Source organism: Bufo gargarizans, chromosome 9 (assembly GCF_014858855.1).
Source record: "Bufo gargarizans isolate SCDJY-AF-19 chromosome 9, ASM1485885v1, whole genome shotgun sequence".
Classification (NCBI taxonomy): Eukaryota; Metazoa; Chordata; class Amphibia; order Anura; family Bufonidae; genus Bufo; species Bufo gargarizans.
In genome coordinates, this window is record NC_058088.1 from 75,052,377 (window position 1) to 75,075,595 (window position 23,219).

The following is a 23,219-nucleotide window of genomic DNA, read 5'->3' on the forward strand; positions in this document are numbered from 1 at the left end:
TCTTGTTTGTGGCACATTAGTATATGTGAGGGGGGAAACTTTTCAAGATGGGTGGTGACCATGGCGGCCATTTTGAAGTCGGCCATTTTGAATCTAACAGGCATATGCTGTGAAGATACGAGATGTGCAGCACCTGAAACTATGGATACTGGAAGCCTGTGCTAGAATTTCTTCTGCGGTGTTGCTATCAGTGTGTGAAGAGTGGGAGAAGAGGGTTGCATTGACAATCCAACACAATGGGCAGCACATTGAAAACATTTTATAAGTGGTCAGAAACTTGTAAATAACTCATGAAAGAATAAAGTTACCTTAAAACCAAGCACACCATTGTTTTTCTTGTGAAATTCCCAATAAGTTTGATGTGTCACATAACCCTCTTCCTATTGGAAAAACAAAAGTTGGATTCAAAATGGCCGACTTCAAAATGGCCGCCATGGTCACCACCCATCTTGAAAAGTTTCCCCCCTCACATATACTAATGTGCCACAAATAAGAAGTTAATATCACCAACCATTCCCATTTTATTAAGGTGTATCCATATAAATGGCCCACCCTGTATGTATATATATATATATATATATATATATATATATATATATATGTATATATATATACTGCATATATAATCAACATATTCACACAGTTTTATTTATCTATGTAGACCTTTCCACAAAGATTTTCCTGTAAGCCACCCAAATAATTTTATGAAAAATGAATGAATGTCTTATTAAGAAAGGCAAAAGCTAGTCAATATCCGAAAATGTCCCTACTAATATGCTTATAGAAACTCAATAAGAATGATAAAGAATGGCCTATATACACATACATGTGTTCTGAACGTGAATAAATGAGCCATCAAGCATTACTGATGGATGAGGCTTCCAGGCAACACACACAAACCCTTCCATTAATAAACCAGTAACTATATCAGTTTGTCTTTGAAGTGTCTGTCTAAAATCCATTCTGGTAAAAGCCTATTCACTATATATTTCATTAATTGCAATATTTCAGTCATATCTTCTTTTAAGGATTTTTTTCATTTTTTAGTTCGGTTTCTAAGAGGAAATACTAATGGAGACATTTACTTTGATTCTTTTTTAAAGTATTATTTCACTGTTTTCTAAAGCTGTATCACTGTGCTCAAGACTGCTGCCTTACTGCCTATAAAATAATCTACTGAAAACAATGATAACCCAAATCATCCAGCCATACATGGCCAAATGTCCATTTTTTAAGGGAATGTGTCATTAGAAAATGACCTATGGTTTAAATCACGTTTTTACATTTAACATATTTTTAAATAATTGAAAATATAATTTTAAATTTTCAATGTCAATATTTATATTTAGCCCCTTCATGACATCTGCTGTACATATACGGCAGATCTCCGGCCTTTAAAGATGGCTTACAGGTGCTTGCTGTTTCATATAGAAGACACCCGTGGCTAAAATCAATGATAGGCGGTAATGCCAATCACATACATTTAACCCATCAAATGCCGTGGTCAAATGTGACCACTGCATCTGAGAGGCTGAAAACCCAGAAGCGCAAGCTTCATGGGCATGTATGCCTCCAACCGGCGGAGATCAGATAAGGTGTTCCATTTCAGTAATGAGTCTGAACCTGTACTAGGCTTCCAGGCTCATTACTTATATATTACAATTCAGGCCAGCAGGTGGCAGCACTGAATTGCAATATAGCTATTTCTGTATAGGATAATGGAGAAAATTCCATTAGCCTATACAAATTGTAATATGATGATTGCATGTTGTGGTCCACTTGTGGACATATAAAAAAGTTGAAAAAAAATAGTAAAGTCAAAAAATAGTCAAAAAATTTAATATATATTAAATTTAAAATCACCCCCCTTTCCCCCCCCCCAAAAAAAAAAAATCAACATCATGGGCATTACTGTGAAAATGTCCATATCATTAAAATATAAAAAACTTATCCCATATGGTGAATGGTGTACCTTGAAACCGAACCCGAGTTCGGTAAAAGGTTTTTTTACAGTAGAAATTAATTTTTTATTAATTAAGTTATTACCCGAAGTCTTGCAAGACTTTGTGAAGTAATAGCTTCGGCTCATCGGAGCTGTTCTGTCTTCATACACGTTCACACAGTGTGCAGTCTGACATTCAGCATAAACCATTCCTGTCTTCCAAATAAGAGGACTGTTCTTTGTAGTCTAACTTGTTTATTGGCAAAACAGGAGTATTTGATTGGTAAAACTATAAGAATACAAATAACATGAATAAGTATATAGCATAGATGTACTGTAACATTTACATAACACTGAAGCACCTAGTACACTGTCTGCCTGTACATAAGATCTAACATCTAACAGTTATAACTCTCTGAATAACAATGATAACTAGCTGAACAGTTCTGCAACACACAATATCCCTGAAATGAATGTAAATCTCTCAACAGATATGATTTTACAAGGATTGTGGAGTTTAAGAAGGAGATATACAGGAGGGCAGCTTAGTACTGTGTCCTGGAGACTTCTCTTTCCCAGGATGCTGTGCACTCCCACAATGCTTTGCACCACCCACAATGCAGCAGTCTTTGTAACAAGAAAAGTGCAATACAATTTAACACCGCTAGATGGGATCAAGCTTCTTCAAAGCGCTATCCTTGGAGACTGTTTGGCATCGCTGAGATAGTCTATTTCTTTAGCATAACATTTGTGTTGTATAGTGTGAATTATTATATTCTTGGACCTTTCCATATTGGGAGCATTAAAGGCTTGTTTGCAGTGATGCAGGGCTTCCTACTCACAGGTAATATTGACTTGTAAGACTGAACTATATGAACTACACAAGCTATACCACAAACGAGCAACATCCAGGTGGAGAACCTGTTGAAACGATGGGATTTGAGTTGGTGGTCCGAAGTCACTGTAGGTAGAACAGATACTTCCGGTCGGATTTCTTCATCGTCATCTGGGTCTATCAATTTGAACGTACGTCGGATCCGATACTGCAAGACATTAAATGGTACAGGAATCAGGACCCATAAACCCATAAAACTAAGGTGGTTTGGTGCGACGAATCTAGTCGCATGGTCTGCAGGATTATGTTGTGTAGGCACATAGTGCCGCTGTTTAGGACAACTGGATCTGCTGATCCTTAGCACCCAATTGCTGACAGACATAAAAGCGTCTGGTTTTATTGCAAATATATCCTAGGACTACATAGCTGTCCATGTAAAAGTCAACTTCCTCAATTTATAGGTTCATTCCTGATGTTATAAGTTCAGCCAACTCCACTGCAAGCACAGCAGCGCAGAGCTCTAGTCTAGAAATCGTGTGTTCGCACAGTGGCGCCAGTTTGGTCCAGCTCATGACAAATCCTATATGGCATCTTTCTTTGATGTCTATGGTCTTTAGGTATGCTACAGCTGCAATTGCCTTGACTGAAGCATCGCAGAAGATATATAGTCTTTACATCTTGACTTCAGTCGATGGCTCGGGAGCATAGGGTCGTGCCACGTGAAGGCTGGTCAAAGCTTCGAGAGACTTCTTCCAACCTGTCAACAGGTCCTTTTTCTCCGCAGAAAGCGCGCTATCCCAATCAGATGTTTCTGTGGTGAAGTCTCTTAACATCATTTTAGCTTGGATAGTAACAGGCACTATAAATCCCAGAGGATCATATAAGCTGTTTATGGTGGACAGGACTCCTCTGCGTGTGAAGGGCTTTTCTTCCTTGCTGATTTGAAAGGTGAATGTGTCTGCCTTTAAATCCCAGAGCAAACCGAGGCTCCACTGCATAGGAAGGGAGTCAGTGCTAAGATCCAAGTCCTTTAGATCACTTGAATGTTCTTGGGGTGAGAAGGCCTCCATTAACTCATGGCTGTGGGAGGCGATTTTGTGCAACCTCAAATTAAATAGAGCAAGCATTTCTTGGGCCCTTTTTATAAGACTGATTGCGGTCTTGTTCGTGGCTGTGGATTTCAAGCAGTCATCCACGTAGAAATCTTTTTCCACAAAGGATCTGACATCTGACCCTTTTATGGACATTGTGACAATGTTGTCTTCTCTTGTCCTGTGGAAAACTGTGCACCCTAAGTGATCTTGCTCACCATCGCAGGTGTGGTCTTCACAGGAGGTATCTGTGAAATGACAAGGCACAGGAGCACTGTGTGGCTATTTTATCAGGAAACTGCTGACATGACATGGCTGGAATAGGTAAGGATGTCCATTTTCAAGTGTGTTGGTGAGCATACCGTTGACTGAAGTTGGCTTGTGTGCTCCTCCTAGACAGATGTCTCCTATGATAACCCATCCTAGGTCAAGTCTCTAGACGTATGGAGCGTTCTGGGGACTGTTAATCTGTCCTCTAGCCTTATGAAGTCGTAGTATATCTCCTCCATGGAGTAAAGCTATCAGAGATTCTGGGTCCAGCTCCGGTATCAGATGAGCTATACTCCTCAGGTGGGGGTGCTACCTCTCGTGTAGGTATCTCAGACTGGTTGTCAGGAATGTGATTGCACTCCAGTATGGTTGGCAGTGACAAGCAGACCTGACCATCTATGGACTCTACCTTGTACTCGGTTGCTTTTCTGCCTGCCGTCTCAACGGTACCTGCACATGTCCTTAAGGAGTAGGCAGAACCAGGCCCTACGATGTTGAAGGTGTCGAAGAAGGTGGATTTAGCTAAAGACCTATTGCTTTGATCATCTAAGATTGCGTATACAGTACCTTGATCGCCTTATCTTGGTGATCTCCCGGATAAACAAGGCAGATTTTTGAGCAGGACTTCCCTCCTGCGAGTCCTTTAAAGATCTCAGTACAGTGAGAAGTGACTACTGTGAGGTTTTTGTCAGTGTCTATCTGCTTCCCGTCATGCTCCTCTGCCTGGGGTGATACCTGAGAGGGTGGTCCAGGGTGTAAAGCCATGCTGCGTCCTGTTCTATCACATTCTGTGCATGTCACACTGACTTTACAGTTCCTGGCGAAGTGTGATGTTGTAGCGCAGCACCTGAAGCAGATGTTTTCTTTGAAGAATTATTTGCGATCCTCTTAAGACTTTTCTAAGAAGGCTCTGCATTTTAGTAGAGGATGTGGTTTCTTGTGCAGGTGGCATTCTTTGGTAAGATCTCTAAGTTTGTTCTCTTCTTGAGAAGAATTAAACGGCCTGTAAGGAGAACCTATGGAGGCAACTTTAGTTTTGGGGACTGCCACTGGTGTTTTATGAGGTTTGACACCAGGGGTAGTGGGACATGACAATGTAAAATCAAAACTGGGATTGTTTCTGATCCTTGCCTGTTGAGTAACAAAGTCTACAAACACCACAAAGGGGGGAAATGGTAAATTATGAAACTGTTCATAATGGGAACCATGCGTGATCCACTTCTCCTGTAGATTATAAGAGAATTTTTGGACAATCGGATTGACACCTCTGGCGGTGTCCAGGAATGCTAACCCTGGCAGATCTCCTTATAAGCAACCTGTATCTCTATCAACAAGTCACTGAGTTCCCTGAGCTTCTGGTAACCCCTACCCACTATTCTCTAAAATTATCAATTCTCTTATATAAAACTTATCAAGCCTTTCCCACACCATCTTTAGACCTTTGCCCAGATAATTTATGTTAATGTCTCTGATTCTTTTGGCGTGTTCAGCAGACTCACTTTCAAGCCACTTTACCAAGAGATATAACTCCTTACTACAGGAAAGATCTAAGTCCCTTATGGTGTTCTAGAAGGAGGCTTGCCATGCCCTGTAGTTTTTGGGCCGATCTGTGAACTTCATAAGTCCTTTGGTAACCAGGTCCTGTTTAGCAAAGAACTTAGCGAAGTCTATGGCAGCCTGGTTAGCGCTAATACTATTCGGTATGTTGTTGTTATGCTGCAAGTGTGGTGAATCACCATACCTTTTAGGGGTTTCTGGCTTAGGGAAGTCTGTATAATACCGTTCTGACGCAAAGGTTGTCCCTTTAGGTTGAAGCGAAGGTTGTAGCTTTTGTTCTGCAGGGTGGTAGTTATGGTCAACATCGTATTGTCTCATATCGTCCTGCTGGAGATACTGTGGTTCAAAGTTGGATCTTTGACACTCTGTATAGGCTAGCTGATATACTGGATCATAGTTAATTTCTGTATTGGGATGCTGATAGACATATTCCGAGACATAGAAAAAAAATATGGGGGGTTCAGCCAGCACAACCCTGCATGCAGGTGCACATTGCTATGGTGAAATACAGATACAAAGGTAAAAACACAAATGCAATCGCACTCTGAAACCAGCACTCTGCCTTGCCTCTATGCTGGATGTTGAATGAGGCATTAGTGTACATTTTGGCCAAAGCGTAACAAGCCACTCACCACGTCAAGGTCGCCTCCATGAGTGGTTCCCAACACCAGTTCCCACCCGTCATGGGCCATGACAGCCACACAAAGTCCAGGGAGCACAGGCACAGCATTCACGCCAGGCACACTCTGCTTTTAACCCCGTCTGGTGCCATTACAGCTTCCATCGGATCCAGGGATGCAAGTACCAACATGCATGCTGAGCCCACTATATACTTCTCCTGGAGCCAAATGGCTACTGGTAGGCGCTATTAAAGCAGACTCAGTTTTATACTGACTTTAAAACCAGCCTCCAGGGCAGACTAACTGGTCAGGTGTGCATGACTTCATGGAGATCGCCACGCCTCCAATATATACTACAAAGAAAAAATGTGGGGGGTTCAGCCAGCACAACCCCTGCATGCAGGTGCACATTGCTATGGCGAAATACAGATACAAACGTAAAAACACAAATGCAATCGCACTCTGCAACCAGCACTCTGCCCTGCCTCTATGCTGGATGTTGAATGAGGCATTAGTGTACATTTTGGCCAAAGCGTAACAAGCCACTCACCAGGTCAAGGTCGCCTCCATGAGCGGTCCCCAACATCAGTTCCCACCATGGGCCATGACAGCCACACAAAGTCCAGGGAGCGCAGGCACAGCATGCACGCCAGGCAGACTCTGCCTCATTCAACATATTCCGAGACATGCCCAAATACTTGGCTGTGTTTCTCGGATTCAGGGAACTCCAAAGCTTCTAGGAACTCTGCTTTCTCTGAGGCAAGTTTCTCCAGTGACACTTGCAGGAGTACTCTCTCCTTTTCCATTGACGCTTGACGGCGTACTCTCTTTTCTCCCAGGCGTACCCTCTCCCTTTCTATTGACGCTTGACTGCTTACTCTCTCTTCTTCCAGGCGTACTCTCTCCCTTTCCATTGACTCTTGTACGCATGTTCTTTCTTGATCTGCTTGCCCTAGCTTTAGTTGCATCTCTTGTGCGGCAAAGGAAGACCTTACAAAGCCTCAGCTTCTGCACAGGCAAGAGCAGCCTTTTCTTTTATTGAGGACGGGCTAGAGCAGCTTGCTCGTGAACTGGTCCTGTATGATGATTAGTAATGAGCGGCAGGGGCTTTATTCGAATTCACGATATTTCACAAATATTTCGGCAAATATTCATCATATATTATTTTTTTCATTGCCAAAAATCTGCAATGTAATATTCGCGTAATGCACTGCAAAATACAGGCGTGGGTCACTTTTGCAACATTTTCCAAGCTACTAGAAGTTTCCTGAGACTAGAGAAAGAGTTTTCTTTATTTTCATGACCATGAAAATTGTAGATTCACACTGAAGGCATCAAAACTATGAATTAACACATGTGGAATTATATACATAACAAAAAAGTGTGAAACAACTGAAAATATGTCATATTCTAGGTTCTTCAAAGTAGCCACCTTTTGCTTTGATTACTGCTTTGCACACTCTTGGCATTCTCTTGATGAGCTTCAAGAGGTAGTCACCTGAAATGGTTTTCACTTCACAGGTGTGCCCTGTCAGGTTTAATAGCCTTCACAGGTTCATAGTCATGAAAATAAAGAAAACTCTTTGAATGAGAAGGTGTGTCCAAACTTTTGGTCTGTACTGTGTATATATATATATATATATATATATATATATATATATATAAAAGCTATCTAACTGTCTATCTAATGTAGTGTGGAAAGCACGGAGCACAGAAATGACACTGCTGTCTCTCCCAGAACTTAAAAAAACTGCAGAAAATGGCTGCTGGGGAGGTTCTTATATAGTAAGGGGTAGACAACTTTACTATTGGTTGCTAGGGATGTTGCTAAGCTCAGACATAGACATTGCAGCCTTCTCATTGGCCCACAAGCAAGAAGGGAAGTTACTGTTGAAAATAAAATTGAATATTCAAAATTACGAATATATATCACTATAGTCTAATTATTTGCAAATTCTCGAAGTGTCGATATTCGCAATTAATATTTGTGATTAGAATATTTGCGCCCAACACTAATGATGATGCCTGGCTAGCGGACATTGTGTGCCTTTTGCTGGCTGCTTAATGTCTCTGTGCAGACTCAGTCTAGGTAGAAGCAGACTTCAGTGTTGTCTGTGTAGTGCTGCACTTGCTGGGGGTTGCACTCTCACTTTTTGTGACTGTATGGCAGCTGCTGCAATCTTGTACGCAGGACTGCCTGTTTGATGGTCGCTCCGTATAATCAGATCCACTATCGCTGCTGACTAGCATCTGTTTTACTGTTCTGCCTTCATACATGTTCATACAGTGTGCAGTCTGATATTCAGCATAAACCATTCCTGTCTTCCAAATAGGAGGACTGTTCTTTGTCGTCTAACTTGTTTATTGGCAAAGCAGGAGTATTTGATTGATTAATTGATTGATTGGTAAAACTATAAGAATACAAATAACATAAATAAGTATATAGCATAGCATGTACTGTAACATTTGCATAACACTGAAGCACATGGTAAAATGGCTGCCTGTACATAAGATTACATGTCTAACATCTAACAGTTATAATTCCCTAAATAAACAATGCTAACTAGCTGAATAGCTTTCAACACACAATATCCCTAAAATGAAGGTAGATCTCTCACTAGATATGCTTTTACAAGGATGGTGGCATTGAAGAAGGAGATATGCAGGAGGACAGCACCGTACTGTGTCCTGGAGACTTCTTTTTCCCAGGATACTGTGCACTCCCACAATGCTTTTCACCACCCACAATGCAGCAGTCTTTGTAACAAGAAAAACAAAGTGCAATATAATTTAACACCGCTAGATGGTGGTATAACCAAATTAATCACTACAGAAATACCAAAACTGAGGCAGATGTGATCTATAATGATTTTTCCTAACCCTGCTGGGCAGAACCGGAGCCAAGACATTCTAATACTGTACGGAGCTCCTGCTCCGCACAGTATGCTAACAAAGTTTTATGCGAATCGACCTCGGATGTTTTATAGGAACAAGTGTTGGCCTCACTGGTGGCCGGGACCGTGAGACTGCAGTATACGCTAGTGCTTTTCCAATATTGTGTTACTACAGTGTGCAAACAACCATGGAAATGAGCAGTGCATAATGTGATGGAAAAATTAATCCAGCCAGGGAAGGAGACAATATGGATGATAACAATACATTAGTAAGTGCCTTGTAATTACTTTCTCTACATGATAAATGCCATTTGCTGAATTGAGACAACCCCTTTAACTGCAACATAGGGTGAGCCTAGGATGCATACGTAAACTGTGTCAATACTGCAGTGATCCTGGGTTATACAGTCCTGATCAAAAGTTTAAGACCACTTGAAAAATGACAAAAAATCATATTTAGCATGGCTGGATCTTAACAAGGTTCCAAGTAAAGCTTCAACATGCAACAAGAAGAAATGGGAGTGAGACAAAACATTTTTTGAGCATTCAGTTTCATGAAAACAACGAATAAACTGAAACAGGCTTTTTTTCAGCTGATCAAAAGTTTAGGACCACATGCCTTTAAAAGGCCAAATCTGTGCAAAGATGTGGATTCATTGTCATTTTCTGTCAGGTAGTCACACATTGTGATGGCAAAGGCAAAAAAACTCTCCCTTTTTGAATGTGGTTGGGTTGTTGAACTGCATAAGCAGGGTCTCTCACACATCTCTGCGGAGGTGGGACGCAGTAAGAATGTTTTGTCTCACTCCCATTTCTTCTTGTTGCATGCTGAAGCTCTACTTGGAACCTTGTTAAGATCCAGCCATGCTAAATATAATTTTTTGCCATTTTTTTTTTTATTTAAAATTTTTGATTTGAAGAACATAACGTAACAAGGTACATAACATAGGTATCTTGAACGTCAAGCATGACGTTGAAGTTATACATTTTATGGTTCATTCCATACTGAAATAGGTAGTATTGATATATATATATGCAAAAACATTGGTTCTCCACAATTGCATTCCGGTCATATGTTGTTGATATTTCTGACATTTGACAAGTGCAACAGAAAAATTTCTAAGTATACCCAGCTATTAGGGGTGGTGTAGAATTCTGTATACCTCAGTTAGGGTGTCTATATTCATGCCATAAACGCCATTGTTTTCAGAATTTGCTATGGGTGCGTGCTTCCCAGGAGGAAATTTCTTCAAACCTATACAGTTGGTCAATTTTTAATTTTCATTGTTCCAGGGGAGGGGTAGAGGTTGATAACAAATATTTAGGCACTAGGAGGCTGGCTGCAATCAGTAGTTGTTTGAAAAGGAAGGGAGGAGGGGGAGACTCCACTTGGTAATCTAGATTGAGTAGAGCTAACAAAGGGGATAACTGCACTTTAGTGCAGCAGATCTGGTTGCATACATCAAAGATTGTTTTCCACAATTTGTTAATTATGGGGCACATCCACCATATGTGGAGGAGTGTTCCTCTATCTTCGAGACATCTCCAGCATTTATCTGTTACTGTATCCGAATAAAGAGAGGTCACATCTGGCGTTTTGTACCATCTAGTTAAAAGTTTGTAACCGTTCTCCTGTATACATACACAGCGAGATGACTTATGTGGCGATAACAGTATCTCTGGTAAAGTAGACAGTGGGAAGTCTAGGCCCAGATCTTTTTCCCATCGTCTGATGAACGCTGGTTTAATGAGTACAGAGGGGTTATTCAGTCTTTTATACAGTTGTTATATTAGCTTCTTTGGGGAGTTAGGATTGGTAATGAGTGATTCAACCCAGACTAGAGGTCGAAACTTATCGCTACTAGGAATGTGCTGCGAGATATATGAACGTATATATAGTATGGCGGGTAAAAACTGCTTGTGAGGGGCCAGTTTTGTTTGAATCTCATTAATGGATAGGGAAGTACCGTCAGGCTGAAGAAATGAGAAGATAGAAATGGTTGATTCCCTTATGTCACGTGGGGTGCAATCGCATATTACTGGGAGAGCAGTGCCCAGAATATCTCTCACTGAGAGAGTTGGCGATGGGAAAGGTACCGCACAATGAGTGGACTGGAGTCCCTTCCACGCATTGAGGGTAGCTTGAATTATTGGAAAGGGAGATATAGGGATGTTATGTAAACTAGAGCTCCCTAGCAACAGTGAGCGAAAGGGTTTGTTTACTAGTTCCTGTTACATCGCTACCCAGGATTTGGGATTAGGGGTTCTGAGCCACTCAACTGCTCTAGATAGCAGAACAGCCCTACCGTATAGTTCAGGGTCTGGCAAAGCTATTCCTCCTGTATGCTTGGGGTGTGATAATAAGGAGTAAGATAATCTTGATTTCTATTGATTCCAGATGAACGATCTAAATAAAAGTTTCCTGAGGGAGTCATAATAAGACTTTAGGGACGTGGATGGGCAAAACTTGTTGGAGGTAAGTAAGGCGAGGTAATATCAGCGACATTAATACAAACCGGATTCCAAAAAAGTTGGGACACTATACAAATCGTGAATAAAAACTGAATGCAATGATGTGGAGGTGCCAACTTCTAATATTTTATTCAGAATAGAACATAAATCATGGAAAAAAAAGTTTAAACTGAGAAAATGTACCATTTTAAGGGAAAAATATGTTGAATCAGAATTTCATGGTGTCAACAAATCCCCAAAAAGTTGGGACAAGGCCATTTTCAGCACTGTGTGGCATCTCCCCTTCTTCTTACAACACTCAACAGACGTCTGGGGACAGAGGAGACCAGTTTCTCAAGTTTAGAAATAGGAATGCTCTCCCATTCTTGTCTAATACAGGCCTCTAACTGTTCAATCGTCTTGGGCCTTCTTTGTTGCACCTTCCTCTTTATGATGCGCCAAATGTTCTCTATAGGTGAAAGATCTGGACTGCAGAGTGGCCATTTCAGTACCCGGATCCTTCTCCTACGCAGCCATGATGTTGTGATTGATGCAGAATGTGGTCTGGCATTATCTTGTTGACAAATGCAGGGTCTTCCCTGAAAGAGATGACGTCTGGATGGGAGCATATGTTGTTCTAGAACCTGAATATATTTTTCTGCATTGATGGTGCCTTTCCAGACATGCAAGCTGCCCATGCCACACGCACTCATGCAACCCCATACCATCAGAGATGCAGGCTTCTGAACTGAACGTTCATAACAACTTGGGTTGTCCTTGTCCCCTTTGGTCCGGATGACATGGCGTCCCAGATTTCCAAAAAGAACATCGAATCGTGACTCGTCTGACCACAGAACAGTGTTCCATTTTGCCACACTCCATTTTAAATGATCCCTGGCCCAGTGAAAACTCCTGAGCTTGTGGCTTCTTCTTTGCACTGTAGAGTTTCAGCTGGCAACGGCGGATGGCACGGTGGATTGTGTGCACTGACAATGGTTTCTGGAAGTATTCCTGAGCCCATTCTGTGATTTCCTTTACAGTAGCATTCCTGTTTGTGGTGCAGTGTCGTTTAAGGGCCCGGAGATCACGGGCATCTAGTATGGTTTTACGGCCTTGACCCTTACGCACAGAGATTGTTCCAGATTCTCTGAATCTTCGGATGATGTTATGCACAGTTGATGATGATAGATGCAAAGTCTTTGCAATTTTTCGCTGGGTAACACCTTTCTGATATTGCTCCACTATCTTTCTGCGCAACATTGTGGGAATTGGTGACCCTCTACCCATCTAGGCTTCTGAGAGAGACACTGTCACTCTGAGAAGCTCTTTTTATACCCAATCATGTTGCCAATTGACCTAATTAGTGTTAATTGGTCTTCCAGCTCTTCGTTATGCTCAAATTTACTTTTTCCAGCCTCTTATTGCTACTTGTCCCAACCTTTTTGGGATTTGTTGACACCGTGAAAATTTGAATCAACGTATTTTTCCTTTAAAATAATACATTTACTCGGATTAAACGTTTGATCTGTCATCTACGTTCTATTACAAATAAAATATTGACATTTGCCATCTCCACATCATTGCATTCAGTTTTTATTCACAATTTGTTTAGTGTCCCAACTTTTTTGGAATCCGGTTTGTAGGTTTTTACATCCAAACCAAGATATAGTAGGAATATTCAGTCTGTTTATGTCAGCTGTGATGGATTGCAAAAAGGGCAAGTAATTGAGTGTAAAGAGTTCAGACGGATTGGGGCTTATTTTGATTCCTAAATACGTAAGATAGGGGGATGACCAATCAAATGGAGAGTTCTCTTTAAGGCTCAGTTGATTATGTTGGGAAATCTTTATAGAAATAACCAGGGATTTTTGTTTATTAATTTTAAAGTTGGATAGGAGGCCATAAGTATCCAGGTAATTTTGAATTATGGGGAGCGAAGTTTTCAGATTAGAGGTCATAATCATAATATCATCAGTAAAAGCCGCAATCTTGTGGTCATGACCTCCCAGCACCACTTCGCGGATGTCCGGATCTGCTTTCAGTCTGATAAGAAGAGGTTCCAGAGCTAGGACGAATAGCAGGGGTGAAAGGGGGCATCCCTGTTGGGTGCCATTCTGTATCCTGAATGGATCAGTTAGACCCCCATTAATTAAAACTGAGGCTGATGCTTGCGCATACATTGCAAAGGTAGCTTGTATAAAGGGATCAGGCAGGCCAAACCCAGATAGGATTTCCAGCTGATTCTGTCAAATGCTTTTTCCGCATCCGTACTCAAAAGGAGCAGCGGTCTAGAGCGGAAGTTAGAGTGGTATATTACGTTTAGGACCCTGGACGTATTGTCTCTGCCCTCTCTTCCTCTGACGAAGCCTACCTGATCCCCATGCACAAGCGAGGGAAGAAGGGTTGCAAGGCGGTTCGCTAGCATTTTTGCTAATAATTTGAGATCTATGTTGAGGAGTGAGATGGGCCTATAACTTGCACATTGATTGGGATTTTTCCCTTCCTTGGGAATCAGGGTTATGTGAGCCATCGTCATATCTCTGGAAAGCTGTTTCCCCTATAAAGCCAGATTACAGACTGAGAGAAGATGGGGTAGGACAATTTGTTGGTAAGTTTTAAAATAGTATACTGGAAGTCCATCCGGACCTGGACTCTTGCCATGAGGAGATTGTTTTAGTGCCGTAGTCAATTCTTCTAGTGTAAACTGGGATGCGAAACTAAGTTTGTGCTCAGGTGAGATATTTGGCAATGAGATTGAATCCAGGAATGACGCAAAGAGATTTGAGTGGGCTTCTGGGCTTAATGTTAAGGGAAGGTTGTATAGTGATTCATAGAACACACGGAATTGAGTACCTATTAGTTTTGTGGAATAAAGGGGGTTACCTTGGGGGGAGTGCAGTTGATGGATATAATTCCTGGATCGTCTGTTCCTTATTCTACGCATCATAAACTTAGATGTGCAAAGACTTGTGTTGCGAGTTTAGGAAATATTTGGCAGTAGAGTGTTGCATAAGGGACTTCAATTCTGCTTTTAGGTTTGAAAGTTCCATAAACTGTGACTCCGAGAGGGATTTTTTATGTAAGTTCTCTAATGAGAATATCCTACTACTTAAGGAATCAATCTTTTTATTCCTTTCTTTTTTTAGGAAGGCCCCGAGGCTAATGAAGTGCCCTCTGATGAAAGGTTTATGGGCATCCCAAAGGGACTGATCTGATACCTCGGGTTGTTTATTAAGGGAGAAATATTCCTCGAGGAGCTCTGATATCTTTTCCTTAATATCTTGGTTGTCTAACAGGGACTCGTTTAAGCGCCATTTAAATTTACTTGGATTGGGGACAGGTGCAGAAATTGAAAGAAATATGGGGGCATGATCTGATAAGAGGATGGAACCTATTTTGGACCCATGGCAGAGCTGGAGATGTTCCTTGGACACAAAGAGGTAATCCAATCGATGGTATGATTTGTGGGGATGGGAGTAGAACGTATAGTCAGTCATGTCTGGGTTAAATGTGCGCCATACATCCATAAGGTGTAAATTCCAGAAACCCTCCCTTATGAGATGTAAAGTCCTAAGGGATAAAGCCGATCTACGGGATGAGGAGTCAAGGAGTGGGTTCAGAGTGGCATTCAGGTCACCTCCTACTACTGTCAATCCTTCAGCAAAAGATTCTATTATGGGAAAGATTTCTGAAAACCATATATGTTGTCCTATGTTAGGGGCTTATAAGTTAATTATTGTATAAGTTTGAGGACCAATAGAGCCTTTGACTAGTAGGTATTTCCCTTCTGGATCCTGGAGGTGGGAGATGTACTAAAAAGGAATCTTCCTCTGGAATCCAATACTCACCCCCCCAGATGCAGCAGAATCACCTCCACAGTGATACCATTGGGGGTAATTGGAGAAAGATAAGTTGGGATAGTGATTCAATTTGAAGTGTGTTTCCTGAAGGAGAAGGACACTGGCCGCAGATTTGCGTAGCAATGTGAAGACCTGGCTCCTCTTAGAAGGGGAGTTAAAGCCCTTAACATTGAAAGACGCAAATGATAGATCAGCCATGTCGTCTATTTTAAAGGGGATTACCTTGTCGCAGCCAGGTCCCTCTCCAGGAAATCCACTTTTGAGTGCATCTGATGCGAGAAATCAGGGAAGGTGAGATAGGAGCCAGAGGAGTCTTCAGTATTGTCATACATGTAGGAATGAAGAAGACTAGTACCTTAAACAAAAAGCAAACAAAAGAACATGTAACTATAAGATGAACTTTTGAGTAACAAGGCCCATTAATATGGGTCATTCTGAAAATCAGAGTAAGGATCGTAAGGGGGGAAATGGTTTATCAACCCTATTGTGATCCTCACAGCACATAGAAGGAGCCTCAACAGTGAGGCATATCGACAGACTGATAAGAAAATGTTAAAGGGGGGAGAGGGGGAAAATGATGAATAGTAGGGCAAGGTAAGCAGGGGTAGGTAGCGACCATCTGTGAAGAATCGATGGAATGCAGATGGTTAGGTAAATAGTGTAAGAAAGGACAGTTGGAAAAAAAGATATGGAAATGAGGACGTAAGTTATCAAGTCATTTCTGACATTTGGGCTGCAGCTATGAGACCAGGATCTACGGTGTCATCTGTGCGGTCTTACGCTTGACCCTCTGGGACTTCGGGGTATGTGGTGGCTCAAAGGGAGAGGTCTTCGGTACCTCAGGTAAGTCCGTAAGGTCCTGGTAGAGTTCCCAATTTTTGATTTCTAGCGGAGCTATCTGAAGATGATCGTACACTCCATTTAGATCGGCGAATGAAGAGACGGTGAAGTGGCGCCCCTAATAAAAGAATGAAATTCCAAACGGGAAGGTCCATCGGTATGGTGCCTTCTTGGCTCTGAGCCAGTCGGTCAAGGGCTTCAGGTTCCTTCTTTTCTTTAGGGTAGAGGGGGCCAGGTCTTGGTAGATGGCAATGGGGACCTCTTCATATGCCAGGTCGGTAAAGTTTCTTGCGGCTTCCAGCACTGCAGTTTTAACTTGGTAATTAAGGAACCTACATATGATGTCTCTAGGCGGCTCCGATGGCTTGGGCTTGGGTCTCAAGGCCCTGTGTGCCCTTTCCACGATTATTTCTGTCTGCTGGTCTGGGCCCAAGATGGAGCTGCAGATCGCCGTCACCCAGGGATGCCCGCTGCTTCAACAGATTCGGGTATTCCCCTGAAGCGCAAGTTGTTTCTGCGCCCCCTATTCTCCTGATCCTCCACTGCGTTATGAAGCTCGTTCAGGTAGGTGCGACATTTTTGTAAGGAGGTGGCGGTTGCTGACTGATGTTCCAGGACCGCAGTTTGGCGCGACTGCAGGGCCACAACCCTGTCCCCTATATGGTGGACATTGTGGCGAAGGCTTGTTAATTCGCTCAATATCGGCATTATTATTCGGAGGTTTGAGGGCACTAGGGTTATCGTCAGCCCTGGGGTGACCAATCGTCTGTCTGCTAGCGTTAGCTGGTGCTGTGCAGGATTTAGTACGGAGAGCTTCTGACTATGCGGCTATCACAGTCCGGCGCTGGCTCCGCCCCCTTTCCCCCCATTTTTAAGTGGTCTTAAACTTCTGATCAGGACTGTATAATTACCAGTTGTGACTAAGAACTAACAATACCATTTCCAAATGTTCATAAATTATTAGTTATTATTGTTATTGCTACAGTTTATATAAATTTGATATTACACATTACATATTTGTAACATCTCAGATGATTATGTTTTTCTACTTATTTTATATACACATATGCGTTAGGGCATTCCTGTACTCTGCAGAGGAGCAGACTTGCATTATCTGGCATGGTCAGACACAACCGGGGCCCGCTGGATCCTTATTCACTAAAATGGTATCCACTGGGTTTCTGCTAGAAAGAAAAGATGTCTCTCCTGCACCCTCAGAGGATACGTTTGATGTATGACCTATAGATTAAACCATACCTGAGTTTTTAAAATAATTTTGCACAATGGCTGCATTTCTTTGTACAGTCATAACAGTGAAGGCACCATTTTGTTTGGGTTTCCTTAAAGTCTCTTTCAGCCATATTATTCCCTGTTTCAGCTGCACAGCTATATGCATTTCTCTCACAAGCAGGGGCATCTCCCTTCTGTGAAATCTGCCAGCACTTTACTACTATGACATCCGGTACTTCCCACTATGTTTGTTTTCAGCACTGGAGCTCACTGAACAAATAGGGAGGGGGAATTCACATGTACATAAAGGCAGGAGGCTCCTGTGATGTTAAAAATAAGTGTAGAAGCAGTTACTTTATCAAACTCAGGATCTTAGCTAGTACTGACGTGTCCCCATTTCCTGTGAGCAGTCTTCTGAGCCTCTGTTACTAGGGACGGATCTTGTCTGACAGCAGGCAGTGGACTGCAATTTAGGTGGAAGTGAGACCCCTAGTGGCTCTGACTTTACAGTTTTTTTTTATTTCAGGTGGATAGAAGCAGATTTTTTTTAAAATGAAGTAATTTTGATAATTGCCATTTACACCATTCTTTTTTGATAATTGCTATTTACACCATTCTACATGCATACTACCGTATGTGTTTTGCGGCGCGCAAATTGTGGATCCGCAAAAAAAACGGATCACATTCCGTATGTCATCCTTTTTGTTTGCAGATCCGTTGTAATAATGCCTATCCTTGTCCGCAAACTAGAAAGAAATAGGACTTTTTTTTTGCAGGGCACCAGAACAAACATACTGATGTAGACTGCACACGGTGTGCTGTCCGCGTTTCTTGCGGACCCATTGAAATGAATGGGTCCGCATCCTATCTGCAAAAAAAACATAACGGACACGGGAACAAACAACGTTTGTGTGCATGTAGCCTTAAATGAAATGAAATTGTGTGAAAGTACAGTGACTATGTGCATCCCACTGGCAGATCCGGGGGGAGCAACGGGTCAATTGCACCCAACCCTAAAATATAGTGAGAGTGTGGGCGCCACTCCGTTCGCCCGCTGTGGCCCCAATACCTTCTCCCGCGCTGTATGGTAATTGCTGCTATCGGAACACCAGGGAGGAGTCTGGCCTTTTTCTCTCTGGGCGTTCCTTCTCCCTGTCCAATCGCAGCGCAGAGCTCACAGCCAGGGAGAAAAAAAACTTCCCAGGCTGTGAGCTCTGCTCTGCAATTGGACAGCATTACAGCCAGGGAGAAGGAACGCCTAGGGAGAAACATAGCAGACTTCTCCCTGTTGTTCCGATAGTAGCAATTACCATACAGTGCGGGAGAAGGTAACGGGGCCACAGCGGGCGAATGGAGCGGCGCCCATGGATAGCAGTAAGTTCAGTGAGATCCTTGGGCGCTGCGCTACACATACAGATAGTTATTTTACAATGTTTGGACCCTTGAAAGGTCCTTTTTAATACGTTTTTCAGGGCCCCTTCACATTTACTGGCGCGCTGGCGCTGGGGATATTGTAAGCCGCCCTGTCCCTTCCACACCCCCTTGATGCATCTTACTGCCAGCCTGCCAGAATCAAGTCAGTACAAGCCGGCGCCGTTCTAATTAGGCTCGCCCATCAAGTTCAGGGCCCCGGAACTGGAAGTCCAGAATAGAGGAGCGCTGTGCGGGTGTCGGGACAGGGACGGTACCTCACCTCATGTAAGACTGAAAATAGAGATCTGTCTATCCAGTCCGGCCTGTTATCCTGCGAGTTGTTCCTGAGGAAGGCAAAAAACCCTCTTGATGTAGAAGCGAATTTTCCTCATTTTAGGGGGGAAAATTCCTTCCCGACTCCATTCAAGCAATCAAAATAACTCCCTGGATCAGCAACCCCTCTAGTAACTATAACCTGTAATATTATTACACTCCAGAAATACATCCAGGCCCCTCTTAAACTCTTTTAGTGAACTCACCATCTCCACCTCCTCAGGCAGAGAGTTCCATTGTCTCAGTTCCAACACTCAGATTAGGTGAAAGACTCCCTTTAAATGTACTAAGTTGGAATAACCTAGGCATCATCTGGATATCATTATAATTATACAGCTAACAGCTGGTATATATTATAAATCTTTAATGGACCATGTTGATATAACCTGGGTACCTCCTGTATATAATGATATATGTACAGTTGGTATAACCTGGGTATCTCCTGTATATAATTATATATGTACAGCAGGTATAAGTTATACATCTTCTTGTATATAGTGATATGGAGTATGCTGGTATAACCTGGGTATCTCCTGTATATAATTATATATGTAGAGCCGGTATAAGTTACACACTGTATACAAGAAGATGTATAACTTATACCAGCTGTACATATATAATTATATACAGGAGATACCCAGGTTTTACCAGCATGGTCCATATCACTATATACAAAAAGATGTATAATTTATATACAGGGGATACCCAGGTTATACCAGCATGGTCCATTGAAGATTTATAACTTATACATCTACTTGTATATAGTGATATGGACCATGCTGGTATAACCTGGGTATCTCCTGTATATAATTATATATTGTGACAGAGTGTCTGGAGAAGTAGTGGACGGGGTCTATGTGTGCCCAAGATTCCTCACTTCTGTCATTTAAAAGCAACCAGGGAAATGTTCAGGAGAGGTCTCTGCAACTCGGGTTTGCATAAAACCTGTTTTTAGGGCCTGTGTTGCTGGAGTGGGGAGAGAAGGGTGGGCCCCACTCCATCCGGACAGTCCGGGTTTTGGGCTGTCAGGTAATTACTCCTCAGGTGTGCTAGCCTGATATAAGCACTTCAAGAGGTATGGACTCTGCTGTTTTGTTTAGGTGCTTGGTATTAGGCCGGCACTTGGTCAGGGAGGGTTCATGCTGTATAGTTAGAGCCAGACAGGCTTAGGATTTTTCTTATGCCAGTTTTATTGTCAGGTTGAGGTACAGAACATAAAACATAACAAACAAAAATCCTAAGCCTGTCCGGCTCTAACTATACAGCATGAACCCTCCCTGACCAAGTGCCGGCCTAATACCAAGCACCTAAACAAAACAGCAGAGTCCATACCTCTTGAAGTGCTCTCACAGGCTCCATGCAGGTAACCTGTTCCCAGGCTGAGAGCTGTGTCTGCATTCTCAGCCTTATATCAGGCTAGCACACCTGAGGAGTAATTACCTGACAGCCCAAAACCCGGACTGCCCGGATGGAGTGGGGCCCACCCTTCTCTCCCCACTCCAGCAACACAGGCCCTAAAAACAGGTTTTATGCAAACCCGAGTTGCAGAGACCTCTCCTGAACATTTCCCTGGTTGCTTTTAAATGACAGAAGTGAGGAATCTTGGGCACACATAGACCCCGTCCACTACTTCTCCAGACACTCTGTCACAATAAGTACAGCTGATATAAGTTGATTATTCTTAGTTCTGACCCAATTGGATGGGATAATGGTCTACTGTAGTGTTTCCCTACCAGGATGCTTCCAGCTGTTGCAAAACTACATGTCCCAGCATGCCCTGACAGCCAAACGCTGTCTGGGCATGCTGAGAGTTGTAGTTTTGCAACAGCTGGAGTTATCCTGGTTGGGAAAAGCTGGTCTACTGTGATAATATGAACAATGGGGGTTCTACAAAAGAGCTATTGTGGGGCAATGTTCATATTCGTGTTTACACACGTGTTTTAAAATGAATGCTTTCCCCTTTTCTAAACAAGCAAATAATGACGCAATGCTGTGGGGCTGGTATGCAACTTTTTCCAGGGCTGGTTTTTATCCCCAGTCCGGCGCTGCCCCTATTCAATTTGGCCCATTTTTCTCTCTTGCTAGAGACATATTTTACTTATTAGATAGATCATTATAATTGCCATGTTAGATGGTAATGCAGTGTATCAATTAAAGGTGTTATCCAGGATTTTCATATTGATGTCCTATCCTTAGGATAGTATACAGTAGAAAAGAAGGACTATAGAATAAAAAAGCAGCACATCCCAAAGATATAAAATATAATATTATTTATTAAAGACACAGCAAAAGGAAAAGGTTAAAATATCATATACAAAAAAGACCCTATAAGGGAGCTAATATTGACTATCCTCCGGATTTGGGATGAGCAAATCGACTTCGGATGCTTCATCCGAAGTTGATTTGCATAAAACTTTGTTTTAATATTGTACGGAGCCGGTAGTCTGTACATGTTTTAGAATGTATTTGCTCCGATCATCCGAAGTTATTACTTCGCAAAGTCTCGTGAGTCTTTGTGTAGTAACTTCGGAAATTAATTTCTACTGTAAAAAACCTTTGTACCGAACTCAGGTTCGGTTCCAAGGTACTACTTCGCTCATCCCTAATCAGGATAGGTCACCAATGTTAGACTGGCAGAGGTCTGACTTCCAGCACCCAGCCATTTAGCTGTTTGCCGAAGCAATAGTACTAACCGGTGCTCTGGTGAGCGCTACAGTCTCCTCACAACAGCACCGTCATCCATTGGATAGCGGCAGCGCTTGGTATCACAGCTTGAATGGGACTGAGCTGCGTCTAGGCCACGTAATTGATGAACGTGATATCACATGGCCTAACAGGAGTCCACAGAGCTCACAGGGAGCCATGGTCTCTTCGTACAGCTGATCGGTGGGGGTGCCAGGAGTTGGATCTCTGCCAATCTCATATTGATGACCTGAATATAAACCATCAATATGAAAATCCTGAAAAACCCCATTAAGATATTTAGAACTGTTAGATATTTACTAACTGCAATGCATCTGAACATTTCTGTCATAACCAAGATTTTCTTGTGCTACAAAAACCCATTACTTTGTTTCTAGTTCACTGAATGTCCTTCCTTGAACCACTATTGACAGGTAGTGACTACTGCAAACCCTGAACAGACCTCAATACCTGTCATTCAGAAAATCTCTCTCATCATATCTTCTATAGAGATGTAGCGAATATAAAAATTTTCATTCGCAACGGGCGAACCGCAATAGACTTAAATAGGCAGGCGTATTTTAAAACCCACAGGGACTCTTTCTGGCCACAACAGTGAAGGAAAAGTTATTTCAAGGGGACTAACACCTGGACTGTAGCATGGCGGAGGGAGATCCATGGCAAAACTCCCATGGAAAATCACGTAGTTGACGCAGAGTTGTGTTTTAATCCATAAAGGGCATAAATCACCTAACATTCCTAAATTGCTTGGAATAACGTGCTTTAAAACATCCAGTGTGTGTATACGATCAGGTATGATGTTGTATCAATCAGGTAGTGTAAGGGTTACGCCCGCTTCACAGTGACAGACCAAACTCTGACAGACCAAACTCCCTGTTTAACGCACCGCAAACAACCGCAAACTACAACACCAAGGGTGCCCGAAAGGTGACAACAAGCCCCCTGGGACGCCTGCTGTGGTTGGTCTTCCTCCTCCTCAAAGCCACCTTCCTCCTCTGACTCCTCTTCTTCAGACTCCTCTCTCTGCGTTGCCGCAGGTCCAGCAATCGGCGACGACAAGACTGCTTCTGGTGGTGATGGTGACCACAACTCTTCCTCTTCGTGCTCATCTACTGCCTGATCCAGCACTCTTCGCAGGGCACGCTCCAGAAAAAACGCATATGGGATGAGGTCGATGATG